This window comes from Caloenas nicobarica, chromosome 3, assembly GCF_036013445.1.
Source record: "Caloenas nicobarica isolate bCalNic1 chromosome 3, bCalNic1.hap1, whole genome shotgun sequence".
Taxonomy (NCBI): domain Eukaryota; kingdom Metazoa; phylum Chordata; class Aves; order Columbiformes; family Columbidae; genus Caloenas; species Caloenas nicobarica.
Genome location: NC_088247.1, coordinates 39,652,152 through 39,675,604, shown reverse-complemented (window position 1 = coordinate 39,675,604; position 23,453 = coordinate 39,652,152). Strand labels below are relative to the sequence as shown.

General features: G+C 44.9%; 1 protein-coding gene across 3 annotated transcripts in view; it reads left to right on the top strand.

Moving 5' to 3' along the window:
- Positions 1–275: 275 nt before the first annotated feature.
- The window catches only part of BACH2 (BTB domain and CNC homolog 2), a 187,438-nt gene continuing 164,260 nt past the window's right edge, over positions 276–23,453 (top strand). For all 3 annotated transcript variants that reach the window (XM_065632173.1, XM_065632171.1, XM_065632172.1), the window contains exon 1: positions 276–753. The gene's annotated coding sequence lies outside the window, so the exon portion shown is untranslated. The remainder of the gene's footprint in view (positions 754–23,453) is intronic.

Sequence of the window (23,453 nt, the reverse complement as noted above, 5' to 3'; positions counted from 1 at the left end):
AGGCGGGCGAGGGAGCGGGCGGGCGCTGCGCCGTTGGCGTAGCGTTATTGTGAATGGAGCCGGGCGGCGGGGCGGGGAGGATGATGTCAGCCTGCGAATGTCAACAATGTAGCGATTGAGGGGCGGGGGCGGCGCTGGGCCGGGGCGCGCGAGGCGGCGGCGGGCGCGGGCGGGCGGCAGCGCCGGGCAGCAGAGCCGGGCGGCAGCGGCCGCGGCAGCAGCGAGCGCCGCCGTCCCTCCTCCGCCGGGCTGACACCGCCGCCTGCCCCGGGTGCCGCTCCGGCAGCGACACAGCCCCGCGGTGCCGCTCCCCCCCCGCCTCCCGCCTCCCTCCCACTCTCCCTCCCTCCGCTGCGGCTTTCTCTCCTCCTCCGGCCCCCCTGCCAGCCCCCTCCCTCTCTCCCTCCCTCCCTCCCTTCCCCCTTTATTTTTCTCCGCAAGACTTTGGCTCTGGAAGCAGCTGGTTCAAAGCAATCGCCATGTGATGAGCGTCTGGGTCGGGGTTTTTTTTTTCATTTGGGGGGGGGAGGGTGCAGGTTTCTGACCGCAGAGAAATAATAAGAATTTCCGAAACAACAGCAGCAGCAACAACAAGAGCAACCCCCCCTCCCCAAACCTCCTCAGCCGTACCAGCCTTCCCCCCCCCACCCCCAACCCCGGGCCCGCTCCACCTCGCCCCACGGCCTCCCCCCCCCACCCCGACCCCCAAGCTGCAGCGAGAGGGGCGACCCCCGAAAGTTGCGCGGAGGCGAGGTGAGTGCGCCTGTTCCGCGGCTCGGCAGCCCCCCGCTGGGGAAGGGGAAGGGGAGGGGGGGGCCGAAGTTTGGGGTTGGAGGCTGGCCGGGGTGGGGGCAGCGTGGTTTTCCTCCTCCCCGAGCAGCTGTTGCGCGGGGTTCGGCGGGGGGCTGCACCCCCGCCGCGGCCGCGGGTTTTGCAGGAGCGCTTATTGCTTATTCCTTAAAGTGGGAAACACGCGCGTTGCGTAACGCGGAGTGCGCGGCGGGCGCCCAAGTGTGCGTGTGTCCGCGGACGCGTCCCTGCGCGGCCGCCCCGACCTCCGCACCCCCGCCGGGCGGGCCGGGAGCCCCGGGGCGGGCGGGTGGGCGCCGCGGGCAGCCCCGTCCGGGAAGGGCTGTCCCGGAGCTTTCCCGCGGCCACCTGCAGCCGCTCGGGGCAAGCGGGCACCGCGCCGCACCCCTGATTGTGTCCTCTCCCCGCTCCCCCCCCCCCCCCCCCCCCATTTTTATAGGTTTGGAGAGAGATGAGAACTCCGATAACAGTTTCTTGGATCGTTAAAACGTAGCGTGTAGGCAAGGCAGCGCGCGGCGAAGACGCTGGCTGTCATGAAAGACGCTAAGTGTGAAATCATGCCTCTCCTTTTGTGGAGCAGGCTATTTTTGTAATGCAGCGGGTGTCTTGCTTAAAACGCTTCAGTTATCGTGAGATCATTGTACCCTTGTTGCTGAAGCCCCGGCAGCTCTGGAGTAAACCGGGTTTTTCGTCCTTGGAGAATAAACGTGAGGCAGGGATGGCATCTTACTAGAATTACTCTTCAGGATGTTGGAAAGACTGAAAAATTACTGTGTTGCTGTTTGCTCTAGTTGAAGCCGTGACAGTGTTTTTGTGATGAAAGCCCATTTTCAAAGACTTTGGAACTGTCGCTAAACTTGTGCATGTTTTAATTTGGTATTCTGGGGCTCGAGCTAGAAACAAGTCATTTTTTTCAGGCTGGGAATTGTCAGAGATTTCTGCTGTAGATGATGGAATGCACTGCAGTTTTAAGAGGGTGGTGGTGCTTGGGTAAATTGACTTCTTCAGGTATGTAAATACTGAAATTTGAGATAATTGTGTTTGATGAGATGAATAGAATAAAAGTATAAGGTCGTGTGTTAAGCTGTCGTCTATGGGGCTGTTGTAGCAACAGCCTTAGGATGGTGCTTTAGGAGTCTTTATATCTGACAGATAGAAATAAAATTCCACTTCAAATGTGGGCTTGTTCTTTTAGAAGCGGTGTTGCCTTTTGTATCCACCTGCCTGGCCCCCACCACTAGCATCTGGGCACTTGTTCAGCAAAATGGATCGGCGTTGTACTTCTCTGCGGTGTATTGAACCTGTGCTTTCAGCACCGTTTTTCACATTTGACCCTTCAGCTTCAAAGGCTGTTCAGAAGGTGCTCCGCAAGAAATGGAAGGAAGCCGTGACTAATTGGAAAAGTAGAGGATTGAAAAATGAGGATCATAGGTCTAGTTTTCCTGTTAGTTTGCTCTGTGACACTGGAGGAGCCATTCAAACCGATGTATGCCAGTACACCGACCTGTCAAGTGGGCAAGAAAGGTCCCTGGTGATTTTGCAGATAGGGTGGTTGTCAAGATATTTGGAGGTCTTTTGCAGAAATGCTCCACAGAAGCAGAGTGTACATTTCTGGGCAATGCTGTGCAGCTCTGCTCTGTAGTTTGTGCTTAACTAAATTTTTTGAAAACTTTTACAGTTGTGAGGGTGGGATGGGAAAGGTGCACACCGAAGGTGCACGGCTGATGCACATGCTGACAGATCCCAAGTGGTTAATCATCGGCGATTGTTTACGCCCAAATGTCTCACACTGGGAAGCAGTGCTAGGACAGGTATTCCTAGTCCTTTTCTGACCTGGAGGCACATTTTGAACACGTGTTGCTATTTATGTCGTACACACTGGCAGCATGCACCGGTGGTGTGGGTGGGACACCCTTCTCTCTCTCCCTTTTTGTTTTGTGCCATTTATTTTGCAGCGAGAAAACACCGGTAGTTCTCTGTTCTGTGCTGAGCATGAAGAAAAGTTGGAGATAGTACCCAAAGTGCTAGCTGAGAATGAAGGTCCAAATCCCAATAGAATAGGCATTGGCACGGTGCTCCTAATGTGAAGAGATTCTGGTAAATCTTTGACGTTGCAGAAGGCCTCAGAAACTCATTGAAATTAATGAATTTAATAAAAGCCTCATACTGTACAGCAGTCTTGCGTATCTCTTTCTGTGTGGGGGTAATTAATGACAGAGCTGAAAAAAAACCCCTGTATAGATGATGTGTAGTGTGGAATATGTGACAGAAGTTGCTTGCTTGCCTTTGCTTATTTAAAAACTTTCATTACTTGATTTTCTGTTCTGAAGTGCAATAGCTAATTTTCTTAACAAGGTGACAGTGTGGTTACCAATTAGTTATTTTCCTTAAGATTTTATCTAAAAATATCACAAGCCATGAAAAAAAAAAATCAGCAATTACTTTTTTTTGTTTGTTTTAAAAACCCAAGAAGAATAAAAAGAGTTGTTTTGTCATTGTCTGCCCATGATATTCTTTTTGGTTAGGACTTCACATACACACAGAAAAAGAGGAAACCTCTTAGAGTGTAGCTGAGAGACGTTTACGGCACTAAGCTGAAAAATGAGATGTGTAACATTAATATATGCGAAGTAATCATTTCGGTAGTAATGACATTTTTATCTAATAAACTGTTGGTGTAAATTGAATAACCTTTATTGTGTGACGTGAACAGAGTCTCTTGTGATTTTAATTTAGGTAGTATGAACATGGTTTATATATTCAAATCAAAATGTACGTGCCTTTTTACTCGAAGGAATGCTCTCTGAATGGCTTCTCAGTTTACAAGTTGCATGAACGTACCTGTAGTGTTCAGCAGATCTGAATTACGTTTGAAGGCGTGCACGCTTCCATCTTTCACCTCTGGGTCTGAATTTCCAGCTCGGCTTATTTTGGGTGTGATAGTCGTATATTAGTGGTTTCTGGGTTGAACTATGTATGTTAGGGGAAATGTATCAGTCGTTCCATTAATGTGTTGAAGAGAATTTGGATTTAAACTTAAAGCTTTTCTCTAAGTCCAAGGTAGTGCTGCTGCTTTCAGTGTTCCTCCTGACTACAAACGCTTCAAGAGAATGCAGAAGAGAGTCTTTCTGGTACTGCAGTTCTTTACTGATATTTGAGGTGCATAAATTATTTTACTGTAGTAGCTGAATGGACAGTAGATTTCTACCACCAATAACTCCCTAAGGTTTTCCACAATAGTGATCAAAATGCTTATTTAGCTCTTTTTACAAAAAATGGTCATCATTCCTTTAAAATCAGCCAAAATGCATTAACCTTGGCAGCTGCCTGAATATTACGTATTCAGTTGAGGCTTGCATCAAGAAGATGTAAAATGTATGAATGTAGCCAGCTGAGTTACAATGTGTTCGTTTTGCGTTTTAGTTAGGCAGAAACATCTTTGTAGTGGATTGAAAAGAGCCACTACTTAGTGTGCCGCTCTTGGGCTATGAATTGTAATTTTAAAGCAGGCAAGCAGTGGAATGCATACAAATGCCTTTGTGGCCAGTGATGGACTTGAAGCTCCTGAGTTACTAGAACTAATGGTGTTGATCAAAGAGCAACCACATGTCCAGAATTGGTAAATGAAAAGGAACAAGGGAATAAGTTTGGAAAAACCTTTGTGCTAAAAGTTTACATATATGGCATAACTTTGATCTGTCAAAAATTGGGCTCCAAAGACTCCTCTGCTTGATTGTATTGATCTTTATGCAGAAAGAGCCACAGCAACAACCCGAAGAGCAGCAGCTGTGCTGCGCTGGCATCTCCACAGATCAATAGACGTGTCCCCGTTTGGCTTGAAACAGGTTGTCTGCAAAAAGCTCCGAATGCAGCGGGGGCTGAAGGGCAGCTCCTGCGTGGGCAAGGGGGCTGCCAGGTGTGGAGCCCCTCCAAATGGAACCCCTCATCCCTTCCCCATCTCCTCTGCCTCTGCTCCCCCTTGGCTGTTTACACCTGCTTGGTGCAAACCTGCCCTCAGAGCAAGCTGGGGCACTTGAGATCCAGTGCCTGAAAGGAAGAAGAGAAGGTGATGGCTGCAGAGGCAAGAGGCACTTGGACCTGAGGTACGCTGTCTTCTTCTTTTTAATGTGAAAGGTGATCTAAAAGGCATCAAATCCTCCCAGATTTATTCCCAAGACCTGTAATTTGCATACAGCTTGACCCATAACTTTCTCTGCTATTATGTCAATGGAACAGAGACTTGAAAAACTGTTAGGAATGAAAACCCCATGAATTTCCAGTTTACCCCTAATAGGAGTTGAAATGGAAGCTGGAAGCCTGTTGTTTTTGCTCCAGAGCTTTGAAAACACTCAGCCAGGCTGTGATGGGTAGATCTGGTTTTGGTGCATGGGTTCAAAAGGAGTCTCCCCACGAAGAAAAACAGGAACTGTTTACGGCTTGTCACTGTGCAGGGCTTCTGGGCTGTGGAGCGGCAATTTCGTTTTTTGAAAAGAGGAAAAGCAGCTATGTCTGTTTAAATAAACAAAATTACCCTTGAGACTTAATCATAAATACTTATTATAGCTGACCTCCACTGAGGGTTTTTTCTTTTTTTTTTTTTTTTTTTTTTCCCTTTACTAGTGATCACTTTAAAATTTAAACCTGAACTAGGAAAACAGGAACTGTAGGTGTGGAGGTGTTCCTTCACCCCAATTTGCATGCAGCCTGTTTTTTATTTAGTGGTTTAGGTGTGTTCAGTGTATGTGAGAGCAATTGAACATGTCAGCAGTTTCCTACAAGCTGCTCTTGCTGACTCACGTGTCTGGTGCAGCTTGGAGCTCCCTTCGCTGTAAACTGTCCACAATAGGAGGCACAAGCAGAGAGACCGTCGGTGCTGAGCCGTTGTTCAAAGGTTATTTTCAGTTCTCTGGTCACTGCTTTGCTGTGGTTTTCTTCCCCAGGAATATAAAAATACGTGTCAGGCTGCCGTTCTGCTAGGTGCATGGCGTAAAGTAAAAATTCATTGTGCTGCAGTGGAGGTTGTGCTCAAAGTGCATCTAGATGCTGTGAGTGTTCAGCATGACTAAACCTCTGGAGTTTGTTTTGTTTCTTTTTTTTGTGAATGGGACATTACAAAAAAAAAAAAGCCCAAACTCAAACGTTGTTACCAATTTGGATATGGCAAGTCCAGCGTACAAATTGTGTTTTCTCTTTCCAGTTGCAAGCTGTACAGCCTCATACCCTCCACCTCTTTTTATGGCAGAAATTTTCTTAAAAGCCAGCAAGAAATTACAAAGCTTTAAAAACCTGGGTTTAGCTATCTTTAATTTTCAGAATTTTGCTGTTTCTCCGGCTCTTTTTTTGTCTCCCGTGTGGCAATAACGCTGGCCGTTAGTGTGAAAGGATTCCTTCCCTGGCGTGAGGATGAAAACTTACGCTCTTATACAACTGCTTCTTTGTTTACAGACTCTATTATGATTACTCATAAGGATCCTAAACTGATAGCTTCTGCTGACTGATGATTTTTAACTGATCTTATTGTGGTTTTTTTCTTTCCCTCCTTTCTTTTTACTTTCTTAGTCGATCACAAAAGGCTTTCCACAAACGGAGTGAATTATCCCTCTGCAGTTCTGGATTTACTGTCACGAAGTTTAGATTCGTAGTTGTCTTTTCTGTTTTTTCCTTCTTTTTGTGGAATGGGGAAAAAATAAGCATTCTCTAAAAGTGTAATAAACAAAATCAGCTGGTATAAACCAGACTTTAATAACAATAAGGTGAGTTCTTGTCACTTGTTTTGTTTTTAGTCAACTACTTCGACCAGTAATGAATAGAAAACCACATTGGGAGCTTTTAACACATGAGAAAATGGGTGTTCTTGGTTTCCGCCAATACAAATGACTCATCAGTATCAGTAGGGTTTCTACTTCTAATAATAAAACTGTGGAAGACCTTTAAAATGTGTGGTTTTGGCCCCTACTCTTAGTGAAAGGTTGGAAAATATTACTTTGAGCTTTTTTCCTTTTTTTTTCCTAAACTTATGGAAGCTTTAGTGATTAGCTCTGCAACAGTGAAAGATCTCATATCCTCTAAAAAAAAAAAAAACCAAACAAAAAAACCAACCTAATCATGCTACTGCTTGCGGTGCTAAAATCTTCACCTCTCCTGTCTCCTCAGTGTTTCGGGTTTCACAGCAGCGAGTATTGCCAACACGTAGCCTCGATGTCAGAGATGCGCATCTGGAAAATATAATCTATTTATGTTGAGTGGGGGAAGATTTGGCACACTACGCCGTCTTGCCGAGCTGCTGTTCTCCACCTCTATTCCACGCTGGTAAAGAGAGGACAGTAAGATTATGGAGTGACCTGTGTTGCTGTTTGAGCTGGTATCAGAGGATCCAGAGAGGAAAGTAAACAAAAAATAGGAGTTGAAGAGTAAATGACAACTGCAGGATGTGTCTGTCATTACCTAGGAGGAAATGCATGTCTTCCAGTACTGAAAGTGATACTGAAAAAAGGGCAAATCAGAAAGTGATCTATTAAACTCTTTCTCTCCTTTTTTTTTTTCCCCTTTGTTAATTTTAAGTAATGTTTTTCAAATGTGCTGGCATCTTTTTAGCTGTTTACCTCTGAGGCCGAAATCCTTTTGTAAGGACTCTGCCCTGTGTTCAGTGCAACGAAGCAATCCGTAGTGCACACTGCAATTTGTTTGAAACTGTACCTTGCAGAACACAAGGTTATTTTGTTCTTATAGAAGCAGAACATACCCTCCCAACTGTTACAGTATATCAAATTTTAATTCTTTTATGCAAGATACTGTACTTTTAATGGTAGTCCAATCAGTGTCTCCTGATCTACTGCATTAATATATAGTGTTTCTGCCTGCTTTCAAGTTGCCTGTGTTGTTATAAGATGTAAAGACTATAAAAGAGGCAGAGCTAGTCTTTTTTTCCTTGTTAGAGTGAAAATTCCAACATTTATGAAACATCCATGTTTACTTTCTCTGTTGTTGCAATATTTAGACTAGTAAGTTATTCCTTATAAGGATGCAATAGTTCTTTGTTTTTTATTATTCTATTTTAAAAGCAAAATGTGCTTTTTACAAAATCCATTTTGGGGCAGATCCTCAGTAAATCTAGACCCATCCCAGCTCCCTCAGTGTCGGCAGGCATTTTTTCCCACTAAATATTTAAATATATTTATGTAGTTAATTTGGATTGCACTGAAATACCTTGGATGTGTTTTGTTAGTTTCATGTATAACCAGACTGTGATGGAGAATCTTTGTATTGTAGCTCCTTACTGGGAGAGGCGCACTAAAAATAAAGACGCAGAAGCCTGTGGAGATATAACTTTGAAACATATGAAAATCCAGTTGTTTGTTACATGGCAACAATAAGAGAGATTTTACTATTTTCAGATCGGTATAGCAGAAAAGGCCAACTTCCAGCTTCAGGGATTTATTTATGGACAGTTCTTACTGAAGTTCACAGAAGAATAATTGGTAAGGACTGCAAAATACACTGTCAGTGGTTATTCAGAGTTCAGGAGGACATAGGTTCAGTGCTCTGATTTCAACTTGTCCTTAGAAAATCTTGCCATCTCAAGTGTCATGAGGGTTGGGTCATGTCAGATGAAAAAATGGCTAAATCTCATCCATGTTCTGAGCTCTGCTGACTTGGAACTGGGACTTGTGTCCAAAATCACTGAGGATTGGACCTGTGGAGGGCAACAGAGGCTGTCACTACTCAATTTTGAGACTGTGATCCTTGTGCTTGCCCTGGCACCTATCTCATCCCACAGCAGGCCAGCCCTGAGAGCTAAATTGGCAGAAGGTTATTCATTGTGTGTAGAGTTAGTTTTCTGCTGGTTGAGTTTACTGCAGAGCCTGCCAAGGACCTGGGTAAGGAATCAAATTAAACCAAAATTTGTTAAAAGACCTAGAGCCGACCGTGGGACACTTGGCCCCGAAAGTGCAGTGGCCATCACAGCATCGTGCCCCATCTCCTGAAGGTCACTCTTGTCTTGCTTTTGCCACGTGGTGGTACTGCAGGAAACCATTACAGCAGCCTGTGCCCAGCCTGACCCGTAACTTGGCAGTAAGACCTTGGAGCCAGGGCATGAGAGGTTTGGGCTGTGTAATTTTGGCTTGCGTTTGCAACAGACAATTGAAAGAAACGTTAGAGGAAAACAGAACTCAATCAAGCAAGCCTTCTATGTTAACAAAATGCAAAAGTACTGTGTTTTGCAAATATTCAAATTACTGTTATTCCCACCTGATTCTGGTTGCTCCTGGCCTGATGTGACCTGGTCATGTCACCTATCTCCCAGTTGTGATGAGCTCTTGTGAATTTATGTTTTAAACCTAAGTTATAGCTGAGGAGATGAGCAGACCTGGTGACTGTGGCAAGGTTTTTGAACCAGGTGGCTGCAGTCCTAGACCCTCAGGTCTTCCTTGCAAGCGTTTATCATTCTGGGGATGATGACAAGCATGTGCACTTAGAGATGTTGAGTAACGGGTTCATCAGATGAACAGAGCGGCTTGAATTTGCTCAGGTGAAGGAGAGAGTCTAAACTCATCCTTCATAACGAGAAGGTAAAGTTAAGAGCTGGTAGCCTCTTGTGCTGCTGGGTGAAAGCAGGAGGTGCTTCTTGGCCATGCACTTGTTGGACTTTGCTGAGCCGATTCAGCTTTCCAACCTAGCACATGTCAATTTACCATTTTCTTAGCCCTGGCTAATTTTCTAGACAAGTTGATGAGTAAGACCACAGGTCCAAAGAGCAGCAGAGCTAAAGCAGGGGAGGTGGAGGGAGCAGTGGGGACACAGAACCTTTGCCTTTGTGTCAAACCCAGATCACCTCAAGCTGTCTTGTGTATCTTCACCCTACATGGCTGCTGGAGCTGCGTGGCTGCTGTTTGGAAGGGAGACAGTGCTGCCCCTGTTTTCCTGTGTTCCTGACCAGCACCGGTGGTGATTTTGCTCAAAGTTGAGTTGGCAATGTATAGTAGGCAAACTTTTGGCCAGAACTTGACTAGCAAAAACCAAAGTGTGTGCAGACATTCGGTTACGTCCTGCTCTTGAGCTGGGAAACCTAAATTCTGATTCAGATCAACTTGTGTAGCTGCTGTGCCTGAGGTATTAATACTTGTATTAATACTTATATGTGTTGAACCTGTAACTGCCAAATGCTTCTGACTCTACTCAGCCATTTAACTTCATTTCCAATCCCTTCATTTATTCCTGTAACTGTTATTGTGTACTGAGGAGAAGTGTGGCACAGACTTCTTTTTAGAGAAATCCAAATTAATTGATGGTGTGAAGTAATAGTGAGGCATGTCAGTGAACTAACCCCAATGTAAAACTCATGGTAAATTATAAAATTGTTGTGTAGTTTGTCATAGCTGGAAGTTCACAGGCAGTGCAAATATAAGCACTCTGCAAGGAAATTTTTTGTTTGTCTTTTTCCCCCTTCTTGTTCCTCTTCATTTGTCTTATTATTAGACTAAAAGTAGACTCGGTGATTCATTCAGTAATCTGTTTCTTGGACAGTTAGTCATCTGCCAGTTTGTGTTAACTTTCCACTTTGTTCAGAAAGTGAGTAATGCTTAATGCACTAACCACCAAATTCCAAGCTTAAAAAGCTGTAAGCATCACTCAGATTGTCTCCAAACTTTCTCTTCAGTGCTTTTACCATTCAGTAAGATCAAAGCAAAGGTCTGGCATGCGGTGTTGTACAGCTGCAGTCCAATTGTTTTGTCTAGTCCCAGTTACTAAAGCAAAACACAAGGTTGCAAATGTTATACACAAGTTCTGTTGTATACCAACCCGTGTATTACTTAATCAGTGTAATGCTTCTTGTTTTTCTTTGCAACTCCTACTTTCAACAAATAAATACTGCCTCCTTATTTCCCTCCCTTTCTCCCTCCGTCTCTCCAAACTGCCATGACTTTGTTAATTTATATAGTTCCCTACATCAACAAATTGTGATGCTATCAAGAGTAATTTAGTGAAAACAGCTTGCAAGGAAAGCTAGAATTGGTATTAGCTGCCTGCTGCAAATATTTCTGGTGCTCTTCATGATCCTTTTTGGTGGGGAAAAAAATGATTGTGCTGTTGAAGTGTTATCTATACAGAACTTGAGGCTATAAAGCCTTCCTATAGCGATCGGGTAGATATTTTGATCTCAAGGTGATGCCAGTCATTTCTGGAGATGAACAAAGTACTCGTTTGAATCACTTGGGAATTTTTTAGCTACTTTTTTTCTTTCTTATGGAAACTGGAGTAGCGTAAAGAGTAACAAGGTTAGTAATGTCACAGGAGAACTTTATAGGGCCAAAGTCTTTACAGTCTGCTCTGAAATAACATGAAAGGGCCGACAACCCCACGCTCAGCAACAAAGGAATGAGCGCAACAAAGGAATTCAAAGTGCGGGAGAGACCCGAGTGCTGGGGGGGGGTGGTGGGTAGGGTAAGGGGGGTGGTAAACAGGTATCAAAAGTGGTTTGCTTGGCCTGACACTTTGCTTGTTCCTTCTGCAGGCACCTGGGTGTCGCTCCCCCCTTGCCCCCCTTTCCTCCATTTCTTGCAGCAAAGTCATTGTCTCTGTGTGCTGTCATCTTGTGGTGCAGATGGTTTTAGGGTGTCCCCGGTGCCACAGGTCTGTAAGCAGGCAACGCAAAGCCAGTGAATGGGAAGGAATTGCCTTTGTTTGTAGAGTCTGTAGGCAAACCGTGGCTGCCTCCTGCCTTAGAGTAATGGGGTCAAAGCAGAAGTCTGTCATGCTCTGCAGTTGTCAGAGTAAGAAAAAAAAAATCTATCTTGAGGAAAAAGTAGGGGAAGATCCATTTCCTCATTCCTGGAGTCCAATTCCAGTCCATTTAAATACTTAAAATGTCCTGGTAGCCATGTTCCGGTGTGACAAATTATGACTTCCTAAAGGTTTTTCCTTGCAGTCTGACTTTGCACACCAGTGAGTTTGAATAGTTTGGTCAAGCTTTGGACAAACAACCGTACTGTGGATGCTTATCTGAAAACCAGCCTTTCAGATTTGCCTGTCCTGATTGCCTGCAAATTTTTCCAGCATCAGCAGTGTTAGTTAATGCACTTGCCTCTTTAGGCTGATTGTAACTATCATATTTCAAAAATTACATGTTTCTGGTTCGGTCTTAGTTTCAGCTGTTGAGCTATACTTTTCAGGGGTGATGCTGGATCAGAATGTGAAAATTTCTTGGATACGTCTGCTTCTTAGTTGGCTCAAGTAGAAGTGGAGCTTTTACCTGCTTTTTGTTGAAAAGCATCCAGGAACCAACCTGGATGAGCGCTGCTCCCCTGCCTGATTTCAAACAACAAAAAAAATAAACCAAGTAGGATTGCCTACACAGGGACTTGAAAGTTGTACCCGAATAGCTTGAGAAACTCTCTCTATAAGATCAGCACATCATGAAATTCCTTTCTTGTTTTCCAAAATCAAAATTTCCACCTCCCTATGAGGCACTGACCTGATGGAGGCTGCCCTCCTTCCCAGTGTGGTTGATGGTGCTGGAAACTGTGCCACTGGCTCCCCCGTGCTCAGCGAGAGGGAGCTGCTGGTAGGTGCCCGGTCAGGAGGGCCATTGGCTGCTGGACCCCCCCTTGCTGTCCCCCGCCCCACATAGGGTGTCTGTGCCCACACCAGCATTGCTTTTAGGCTTCTGGTTTAAACCTTCAGAGCATTACGAAGAAGCTTGCCACCTTGGTAGTTTTGGGGTGATGGGGAGAGATGAGCAGGGGCTGAGGTTGGGGTTACAGCTATCAGGGTGTTTTGGTGTGCTCTGTGCATGTGTGACTCAAGCAATGGCCGATTTACTGCCTCAAGTTGGTTTGGATTTTTTTTTTTTTTTAAGGAAGTCATCTGCTGAGAGGTGGGAATGGGTGCTGTTTCACTGGATTGTAAGTAAACCAAAACTGCGAGGAATGCCTTTGCTTCCACCCTTTTGCTCCTGATCTCTGGTGGTCAATGCCAGGTGACAGACCTTGAGCGCTGAACTGGTGCTGGAGGAGATGGACACCTGCCTTCCACAGGGCTGTGTAGTGTTCTGGGATCGCTTAATCGCCGAGTTTGGCATTTTGGGTTTCAGGGCACCTGGACGGGGCAGGAGAGGCTGCAGGATTTATGGCCGTACTTGGTCTAACACCTGGCACAGCTGCTTGCTTTGGTTGGTTAAGAGACTATGGGCTGAAGGAGAGATGACCAGGCACCCAAGACGTTGTAGTTGTTGAAACCCGGTTAAGAGGGCAGTGTTGACTGTTGCAAAGCTGAAATTGTATTCAGGATGTTTTTATCTGAGGGATTTTTGTTTTGTTTTCTCCTTTTCCCCCCACAACCCCCGACGCCTACTTTCTGTTTGTCACCTGACTGTAAAGTTTAGGACATTCTCATGAGGACAGGCACACCACTGTTGTCCTCCTGCTCAGAGAGGTGCTGAGGAGGCGCAGCCAGGCAAGGGTTCCCCGGTGTTTTTAGAGGGGTGTCTCCTGCCCTGGCTCGCTCTGCAGGTGCACTGCTCAGTCAGTTAAAGAAACCACGAGTTGAAATGATCGCTGGGGTGAAACAGTTTACAAATAGCTTTTCAGTGTTTGTTTTTAACCCCTCCCCCAGTGTACTGGCAAGGCTGAAACGGCTCAAGGAGGGAAAAATAGTTGTTGCAGAATACGCAAAGCACCCCAAGAGTTTCCAAAGGACCCTTGGAAAGAGGGTTGCTTTCCTAATGGCAGAGATCCCGCACCTCTTCCTTCCCCAAGTCCCACTTGTTCCATTCTGCTCCTTTCTTATTTGGGGTTTACGGGGGTAAAACTTCTTTTCTGTTGCTGCCTTTTTTTTTTTTTTTTTAATTGCACGGGAGATTGCATTTTTTTTTTTTTTTGAGGACTGACAACTGATGAGTAGATACTGATAGCAAAGTATCTGAAGCTGGTGGAAGCAGGATGCCATTCTGGTGCCTGCAAGGAGAACCCCCCGAGCCAGGTCCTGCTGCCAGACACTGGCTCCTGGTGTCCCCAGCAGCGTGGTCCCTGGCACCTTTTCTCAAGGCATTTGGCATGTACCCTTTTTGCCCTAATTTTAGCTTATCACAGAGAAGTGATCTCAACATCTGAGCACAAGAGGAAATTTAGACGTTTCTCTCTCTCTTTTTTTTTTTTTTTTTTTAAATTTTCCTAACCCGTGGTCAATCGCTTATGGAAAATTCTGATCAAAGGGGTGAAATTTCTTTGCTGGTTGTTTAATGTCAAAACCACAGCTCCCAATACCCGGGAGGCGCTAGTGGCAGTGCCCTGCTTACAGCCTTTTTCCAGCGCTGTGTAGGTGTGGGTAGGTGTGCGTGAGGGGGAGAAAGGGAAAGGGCACAAATGGGATGCAGGGGTCCCTCTTCCCCCTTGGGCTGCTTTTCTGGTTTGTTTTTTAAATTAAGAAAGAAAGAAAAGAGAAAAGAAAGCAAGCCCGTCTGCCTGCAAAGTAGGTTAATCATTGCAGAAAGACTTGCCGCTGGTGCTCCATGTGTGTATTTTTCACACGTGTGCCCGTGGCTGCCTGCGCACTTTGCGGCGGGTGCGGTGGCGCTGGAAAGTATGTGGGAGCGCGTCTGCTTCCTCCGAGGCTGCTACAGGTGGTCGGGGAGGGTGGGGGGTGGAGGAGGAGATGCTTGGGGCGAGGAACGACACCCACATCCTCCGATGGCGTGTGTTGTCGTGTGCTCCGAGCCGCTGCCTCACCGACAGCCCGGCAGCAGAAGGTCGTGCCTGTGGTGCTTCATCTTTGCTCTCACTGATTTGCTGTTGGAGGTTTATGACTAAGGTTGTGGTTTAATATGCCCTTTTTTAGTTATGTGAAGTGTTTAAAATTATCTAGCATTGCTTTTTTTTTTTGCCATGGCCTTTTCTGCTTTTAGAAGTTTCAACAACTTTTAGAAGGCAAGAAGCATAACTTTATTTTAAAAGAAAAAGTTTTCCCTGATTGTTACTCGTGAACTGCGAGTATGCATTTTTTTGCCTTTCAAAGATCGTTTTTTTGAGATTAAATAATTTCGTAGCCTTTGAGGTCTAAATATCTAATACGAACTGTTGGCAAGCCTTAAAACTAAATAAAAAGGGAGCTTTATACCCATAGTATGTGAAGAGATTGTTTCTCTCTCTTTAGACAAGGTGCCTTTCTTCTGCAACTGTACCCCAATAAGTTTGGTGTTAAATTCGCAAGTACGGATTCGTTTCCTTGTAACTTTGAAATCTTTACTTGAGGACCTGTTAATTTTCATTAACTGTGCAGGTGCTGCTTAATGCCTCAGATATTTGTTGAGTGTATTGCATGTGTGCTCATATTCCCTTGCATTTCAGATGTAACTAGCAAGTTACACTGCTGTCATGCTAATGGTGAAGAAAAAACTGCACATGCTAGCATAGGGAGGTGGTGGGAGTGGAAGGGAGCAGACCTATACTTACATGTACATCTGATGGATGTGACACCCTTTTTTCATAGCAGATTGTGCAGCTTTAGTACCTACTGATTACCCTTTATTTCATTTCATGTCCTGTTCCACTACAGAGTGGGATAGAGTTTACCTGCTCTTCTTATGGAAGAAAAGTGTTTTCCCCATGGAGGTACCTGGAATATCTCATGGTTGTCTCAAGCTCCAGATGCTCTGTTCCTGGTGACCTCCTGCGAGCTGAGCTGTCAAATGTAGCTATTAAATATCAAGCAGAGGTGTAGAGCAGTCTTTCTGATATTTGTGCCATCTCGTATCTCTTCGTTAATTGAGACTGCAGCAACAGGACCCAACAGTATTTCTAGGTTGTGAGTTTGACACTTTTGAAAATATTGGTACATAACCATTGTGGAAGCGTTAAGGCTTGATACATGGTTTGAAAATGAATAACTGCAGGGAAGTCTAATGCCCCACAAAGATGTAGCAAGATATGTGAATTGTTAGCAAAGTTATACAGAATTAAATTGATTTAATTTTGGAGATGGTCGTGAAAGTCTTACAGCACTCTGGCTGAAGTTCATCTCCTGCAGAAAGACTGCTAAGATGTTGTTTCTTTTGTATTATTTGCCTTGGTCTTGAGGCGGCTGGGTTTTGTAACCTTGCAGTCTGCTCACTGAAATCCTCCTATGGGTGAGATCATCTGTGTGTCCCTCCTTGAGTACTGGAAGAACTCCAGGAGCAGCTCAGGTAGAAGGTGCCAGTCCTCTGCAGGATTTGCTGCTCAGTACTACTTTGGAGCTGCCTTGCTCGTGGTCCAGGGGGCTTGGCAGCTCCTGGGGACTTCATCCATCTCAATGCCACCAGGGTAATAGCTGGTCCCTGCACCAGCAGAGCCCTCACACCTCTTGGATGATGCAGTCCATGAGAATGGCCCCTGAATTGCTTGGGAAGCAAAGACTGGCCATCCTGGTTTAGGGGCTGTTTGCGAAAAGGAACAAGGTGAGGGAGGTTGAGTTGAAATAGTCATAAATGTCATGTGCAGCTGCCAGGCTGGAATCGTTGGATTAGAAAATGAGAGAGAAGTTGGTGCAAAGCCAAGAAGCAGCTGAGGAAAAAACCAAAAAAACCAAAACACAACAGAACAGAAATTGCACAAAGAGTTAAAAGAAGAAGACAGTCAAAGCCCTGTCCTCTGTCACGTTGGAAAGGGGAACATATAATTAAAACTCCTATGTTAGAGTAGGTGATGCAGGAATTAAAACACATAGCTGTTCCAAGCTGCTGCTTTCTATGCAACCTCATTTCAAAATTAACTCTACCCAAAAAAAGAGCTGCTTGCGTACAGGAAAACATGTTTTTGACTAGAAGATACAGTAAGAAGACAGGGTGGGGCATACATGTGCTTTATTGTATGAAAGCAAAAGGAGAGGGTATGCTGCAGAGCAGTGTAAATGAATCCATGTTATTTCTCTCCCCCTTTCAAGATGAGTTCAGAAGGTATCACACTTTCAAGGTACAACACCAAGGCTTGAGCAGCTGGTGTGAAAGTTACCATGCGCCATTTAAACGCTTCCATTTTACCATCCGTTTGGTGAAAGAGACCTAACAGTTGCAAGAAGTTTTAAAACATTTAAATCCTCAAAACAAAACAAGTATTTAGCTCAGCACATGGAACTTGCATTCTAATTAAAACACAATTGTAATGTATTTTAATTTTTTTTTAGAGGTCCTACTGGTACACATAAATGAAGCAGATCTAGATCTCTGTGTGGTTGCAAGCTGTGGCAGAAAAATTAGCACCACACTTTCCAGTGGAAGCAGAACAAAAATGTAAAGTCTGCCAATTAAATTGGAAACAGCTCTTAATTTCCCCTCTCCTCCTCCTCCCCCAAAGGATGAATGGCTTACTCTTCTGGATGGAACTTTGTGTAATGACTCATAGTTTTATATGGATTAGTATGAATATGTAGGTGAGGGAGATGCTGGCATCTGAGAAACTATATATAGTGTCTAGGAGAAGTGTCCTGGAACACAGAATAAATGAATGTTTGAGCTATTTCTCTTGCTGAATTAAAGGAAACATAAATGCACAATACCTTCCTCCCTTTACTCCCTCCCCTCCCAGTTGTGCTCAGCAGATACAGAGGAGGCTTATGATGCACGGAGAATGTGCCTGTGTTGATGACTGAACTCATCACTGAAATAGCAGTATCCCCTTTGCCCTGTCTGAAATACATACGGACAGGGCACCAGGAGCCAGAAGCGTTGGTAGTCACCAGCAGTGAGTGTGCAAAGCTTCTGTGATACCCTTCCTGAGGTGGTTATTGTTCTGTAGGTTTCCCGCAGGGAAAGAAAGGCCCTTTCTACCTCTTTTCTCCGTGCCTCTTTGGTCAGACAATGCTGGTCTGTACCTTACTATGGCAGCAGCCAGAGGTAAGAGCATCGCACACCTTGCTCTTCTGGTGGCACCTGGACATGCCTTGTGTTAGACTGTGTCACCATCATACCTGCTGCTGGAAAGCCATAGGTAGGGCAGCTGTATTTGTGCTCATGACTCTGCAGTCATCTATAGGTGGTAACTTAAACTGAAATTGTGGGTTCGCATGAGGCTTTTCCAGAGGACTGTGAAGTTTTCCATCTCAAGGCTTCTGTTTCAACATCTCCTCTCTACAACCATGTACTGTGCAACCACCTGCACCATAATAGCTATTAATAGCAGGACTAGGGACATGACTGTCCCCCTGTACTCAGCACTGGTGAAGCTGCACCCCAAACATTGTGTTCAGTTTGGGCCCCTCACTACAAGAAAGACATTGAGATGCTGGAGAGAGTTCAGAGGAGGGCGATGAAGCTGGTGAGGGGTCTGGAGCAAAAGTCTGATGAGGAGCAGCTGAGGAACTGGAGTTGTCTAGTCTCGAGAAAAGGGGGCTGAGGGGAGACCTTATCACTGTCTACAACTGCCTGAAAGGAGGTTGTAGCATGGAGGGTGTTGGTCTCTTCTCCCAAGTAATAAATGATATGATGAGAGGAAATGGCCTCAAGTTGTACCAGGGAAGGTTTAGATTGGACATTAGGAAACATTTCTTCACAGAAAGGGTTGTCAGGCAGTGGAACAGGCTGCCCAGGGAAGTGGTGGAGTCACCATCCCTGGAGGTGTTTAAAAGATGTGTAGATGTGGTGCTTAGGGACATGGTTCAGTGGTGGTCTTGGCAGTGTTAGCTTTACAGTTGGACTCTATGATCTTAAAGATCTTTTCCAACCTAAATGAGTCTATGATTCTTTGACTCCAATAAAATCCCTATCAATGAAGCATTTGGGTTAGACAAAAAATAAAAAGACAAATTTTTAAAAAGATGTTTCAAATGCAGCCATTTCACTGTGTTGCTCATAAACAAAGCTACAGCAGTTTAAAGTGAAGAAAAGTAATGGGCCAGCGAATTGTGGTAGAAGAGAAATAGGATCAAACAGACAGGAGAAGATGGAAATATGTTGAGCTGGCATTGCTGCAGATATAGGCAGTGAGCCCTGAACCCTTCAGTGTTCTTTTTTCTTCTTAGTGTGCAGCAATGCCATTTGCTCCTTGAGGAAAATGGTATTCTACGTGAAGTCTCCATTAAGGGCAAAAGAGAAAGAGAAAACTGTTCTTACATCCTTGTATGACAGTCGTACCTTAAAAATGACCATATGTAAGAAACTGCCCACTTGGAGCAGTTGTCCAAGAATCTGACATAGTTGGGTCCTCCTTTTGAGGTTGTTTGCCATAAGCTTACTTTAGCATTTAATTGTAGGGACCTTATTTTTACATCTCAGACTTGCAGACATTTATTGTGCTAGCATAACAGTTGTTATTAGGTAGGAAGACCGAAAATTCTGAGGTCAGCCCTGAGCTCCTGGGCTCTGCTTTCGCTTTGGAGTGTGTTGTTGGTCTTCTCTGGGAGGACCCTGGCTGTGGAGTTTCTTCATTTCTCTGTAGGAGACAACTTTGGTTTTCCCTTCAAGCAAGATGCCACACAAAGCTTACTCTCAGGATGCCAGGATACCCTGGGAACATCTTCTGGAGAAGGGGAAATGCATTTACATTAAAAACACACAACTACCGACAACAAAAAGAAGCAGCCGCTTCTCATATAAGTTGAGGGGAATGCCACAGTGTCTTCAGAGAAGTAGATTTACTTGATCATGTGCGGTATCTCAGACCTCCCACCTTCAGAAGTAAAGGAGGTCTGACTTCCATTTTAAAACTAGTACCTGGCATGGAATAGAGTTTTACTAAAATCTTATTGCCTAGAAACCCAAACATGGAGAAATCAAGAATTCATGTAATTTGGTGTAATTTCTTGAGAAGAGGTTAAAACTCCAGTGTTTATCTTGGATTCCCACTGAAAGGAGCAGGAGGGAATGATGAAGGTATTTTATGATTAATGAGCCTTTCTACATATGTTCCTTGTGCCTCTTGGCATTTAGAAGTCTCAGCGACCTAGCTTTTTATTTCATTTTTCTCTCATTGGCATGCTCATCAGTAGTCTCCTGAGATGTAAGAATCTGCCCTCAACCAGCAGGTCTCTTCTTGGCTGTGAGGTTGTGGGCCAGTGTGCTGTCCTTGGAGTCCACCAGTCAAGTCGGTTAGCACTGCTGTCCCATTCCTATCATCGCTTCTTTTGTTTTCTGCTTTGGCACAAACCAATTCCTACAATACAAAGCCATCACCTTCACCTTGAGAACAGGATCCAGGTAAGATGGGGAGCAGCGTTACACTGCAATTGTCAGCCCGAGAACAGGTCAATTTGGGTACTGGAGGAATCCAGCCACAATACTCACCATTCATGGGGAGCCAGGTTTGCAGCCCAGGCTGGCCCCCATGCACAAGGCTCTGGTGGTCCCAGCTGCATAGACCTGGCCAACACTGAAACAAAGGCCATAGGAACAACTCTTTCTCTGTCCTCAAAAGAGGAGAATCCCAAGGTAGCAGCACATGGTTCCTGGCATTTACATGTGGAAGACAGCAAGCTGGGGGGGAAAGCGCTGTATGGACCAAGCAGCACAATCCTTTGCAATCAGAGTTCTTTTCCTTTATGGATGTGTGATTTTTATGGATAGAGGGGGGTTTGGCTTAGGATTTGGGACTGATCCTTTATCTAAGACAACGTGAAGAACATCTGATACTGAAGATAAGCAATTTATCCTTTAATATGGGAGCTTTCTCAGCTGGTGGCTGGCCATACATGGCACATCATTAGCTCTGCCTCCACTGGGGTTTCTCCCTCCAGCTGCAGACCATGTGCTTGTGAGTGTGTATGTGTGCACACTCACTAAGGAGGTGGGGGGGGATTATTTAACCAGCTGTAAACCAGTGAATCAGTGTAGGGGAAATGATTCCCCTGGGGCAGAGGAAGGCTTGTGCTGGAGCAGAGGTTGACTTTGGCAGGCCCTGCAGTGGTTCAGGGAACCTGTACCACCACTCTGCAGTGGCTCACCTGGGCCGGAAGGGGCTCCCAGTTGTGAGGTCCGCTGGAGGAGTCCTGGGTGCTTTACAGCTGCTGTGCAGCCATTCCTGTCCTTTCTTCTGCCACTTTGACCAAGGTGTGGAGGAGCTGGACAGGAAACATGGGAACAGAGGGCTGGAGCATGAACTGGCAAGAGGGCAAGAGCAGGGAGATGGAGGACTACTGAAAAATAATGGTGTGCTGCAAGTCAGATGACAGCTCTCCAAGGAGTGGAGCATGAGTAGAGCATGCTTTTGATTTTCTAGCAGTACAGCTTATGCTTCCTTTCCTGCCTCTCTCCTTACTTGGAGAGTAGGCAAAAGCAAAGTCATCTGATCGAGCTGCTGGAGGCTCTTCTTTCTGTTGCCCAGCTGAAGAGGCAACAGTAGAAGTTTCCCCATTCATTCCTAACTCTTCTTTCTTGGCTGTTGGTGCCCGAGCAAGTTCAGTCTATACCGATCTGTTTTACTTATATATATGCGTGGTCTATCTACGTAGTAAATATTTTTTGTCTTCCTGTAACCCCTGGGTGCTACGCACCTGTTTTCTACAGTGGTGTGTGCCATTTAACTAATTGTGCCTAAATGGAGGAAGTAAGCGAGTAGATGGAGGGTTTTAATTTCACTGAAACCATCCAGGAAAAGCAGCTGGATTTCTATTCTGCATATGTCCCTATTCCACCCCATGCTTGACTAGTTTGGGAAGTGCTGTGGTGAGCACCCAACATGGTGAGTTCTGTCACGTGCGTGAGTTCATCACAGAGGCTGCAGAATGAAGCGTGCTTAAACGTCTGGTGCAGAGAAAGTGGCTCAGCTTCATTTTTATGGAAGAACCATCCCAGTGAGTAACCCAAAGGAGTGAGGCTCTTGCTGACAGCTTGGTGCTCTGGGCCATAAGCATACTCCTGAGAGCTTGGTTTCTAGCAGGGCGAGGGGAACTGAAGAAACAGGATGGGGGAGGTTTTCCTGTGATTGACTGATGTTCGCCTTCTTGAACCTTGCCCTGAAGTGTCTGTAGCTCTGTTGTCTGAAGCTGATGGGGGGATGAACCACCAGTATGCTCTGAGAAGGCATTTTCTTGTGTACAGTATAAACTATTATCATACAGTTACTATTAAACATTTTCAGTATTTTCTCTGAATGATGCATTTGGAAGTCTTATAAAAAAGTGTGTAACTAAAAAGTACTGCTGTGTGAGGAACACTTAGCTTCTACAGAAATGAAAATTAGCAAAACTAAATGGAGTGCATTGCATCCTGCAGACTACTAGGCTGTATCCAGTGAAATCTGTTAAGGGGCTTGCCGTTGATTGACAGGGTCATAGATAGACTGCATTGATCTGTCCAGATTTAGGGCCCCATCTCCTCCAAATGGAATAGAAGAATTACAGTGAACATTGGCACAAAAGCTGACATTCATGTATGGGACAGCTAAGATGATGCTTTCAAGCTCTGACCCAAATAATGAAATTATTTTCAGTGTGGTTTTTTTTGGTGGTTATTTGCCTGGGAAGGGCGTTGCTTGAAAATCACCTGCTCATAAATATGGACAGTATTATACTGCTCTGAATAACTTAGGGTAAAGTTGTTCCAATATGTTTCCTCTTGGATCCTGAATATGAGGAATACCACAGAGATAGGATGGGACATCTGGTGTAGGCCAGTCAAAAGAGGAGGATAGCTGGCCTAGATATGTTGATGTAAAGAAATCTCCCCTCCAGTATGCTTCTGGTAGGTCAAGGGGACAGCAGAGAGTTTGGAGCATGTCATAACATGGAAGTAAAGCATGAATGTGACCATTAGCTGTTGAGTCAAGCAAGGAACGTACCCTATTTTGTTTATATTGCATATATTGTACTTTTCATTTCTTGGAAAACAAAACAAAAACAACAAACAAACCCCATATGTACCCATTTTAATATGCTGGACCTCTGCTTAGTAATATATCATCTTTCTGGAAAAACTTATACATAGTAGCATTGTTCTAGTGGGTACAAATCCTTGCTTGGGCTACAAGCACATGTTTTGGACAGGACGTGTTTGGACACTGCGCATGGAATTTTATATAGCAATTGTCCTCTTTGCTTCTGTGGGTAAATTTTCTAGTGCTAAAATATCAAGCTACAACACTGTCCTTCATTGTTAGACTCGCTGACCTTTGCCTTTAGTTGGAAATGGGGCAGGAAATCTGTGTTTCCTAAAAGCTGCCTGAAGTCACAGAAGAAAGCAGTATCCCTTCTATGAGCAGCATATGGAATGACCTCTGGGTGCAAACAGAAATAGGCAGCCACATGAAAGCCGTACAGAGGCTTGGCTGTGGGAAGTCAGAGATGATGAGATGCAAATAAACAAGAGGGAACTGAATATTAACGTTGGTGGTGTCAGATATGTAAACCTTGTAGGTTGCAATAGTTCTGCTTATCAGGATCTGCAACCCATGTCTTACCAGAGCAAGTGTGAGCCCATGGCACAGATATACACGTGCTGGTTCGAAGGTGAGATCCAGTTGTGGGCAAAAGAAAGGTGGTCTTACAGGGAAGGGAAATTGAAGTTGTTGCTTCTTCCCTGGCTCTTGGACTGGGTAAGAAAACAAAAAGGAATCCAGAATGGTGAAGACAAAACATCTCAGCCGCTCTTGCCAGTTGGAGAACTGCTAATAGTCTTTGTAGTCTTGGAAGAAAAGGCAACAAAACAAGTTACTTAAAAAAAGAATCCATCATTCTGACAAAAA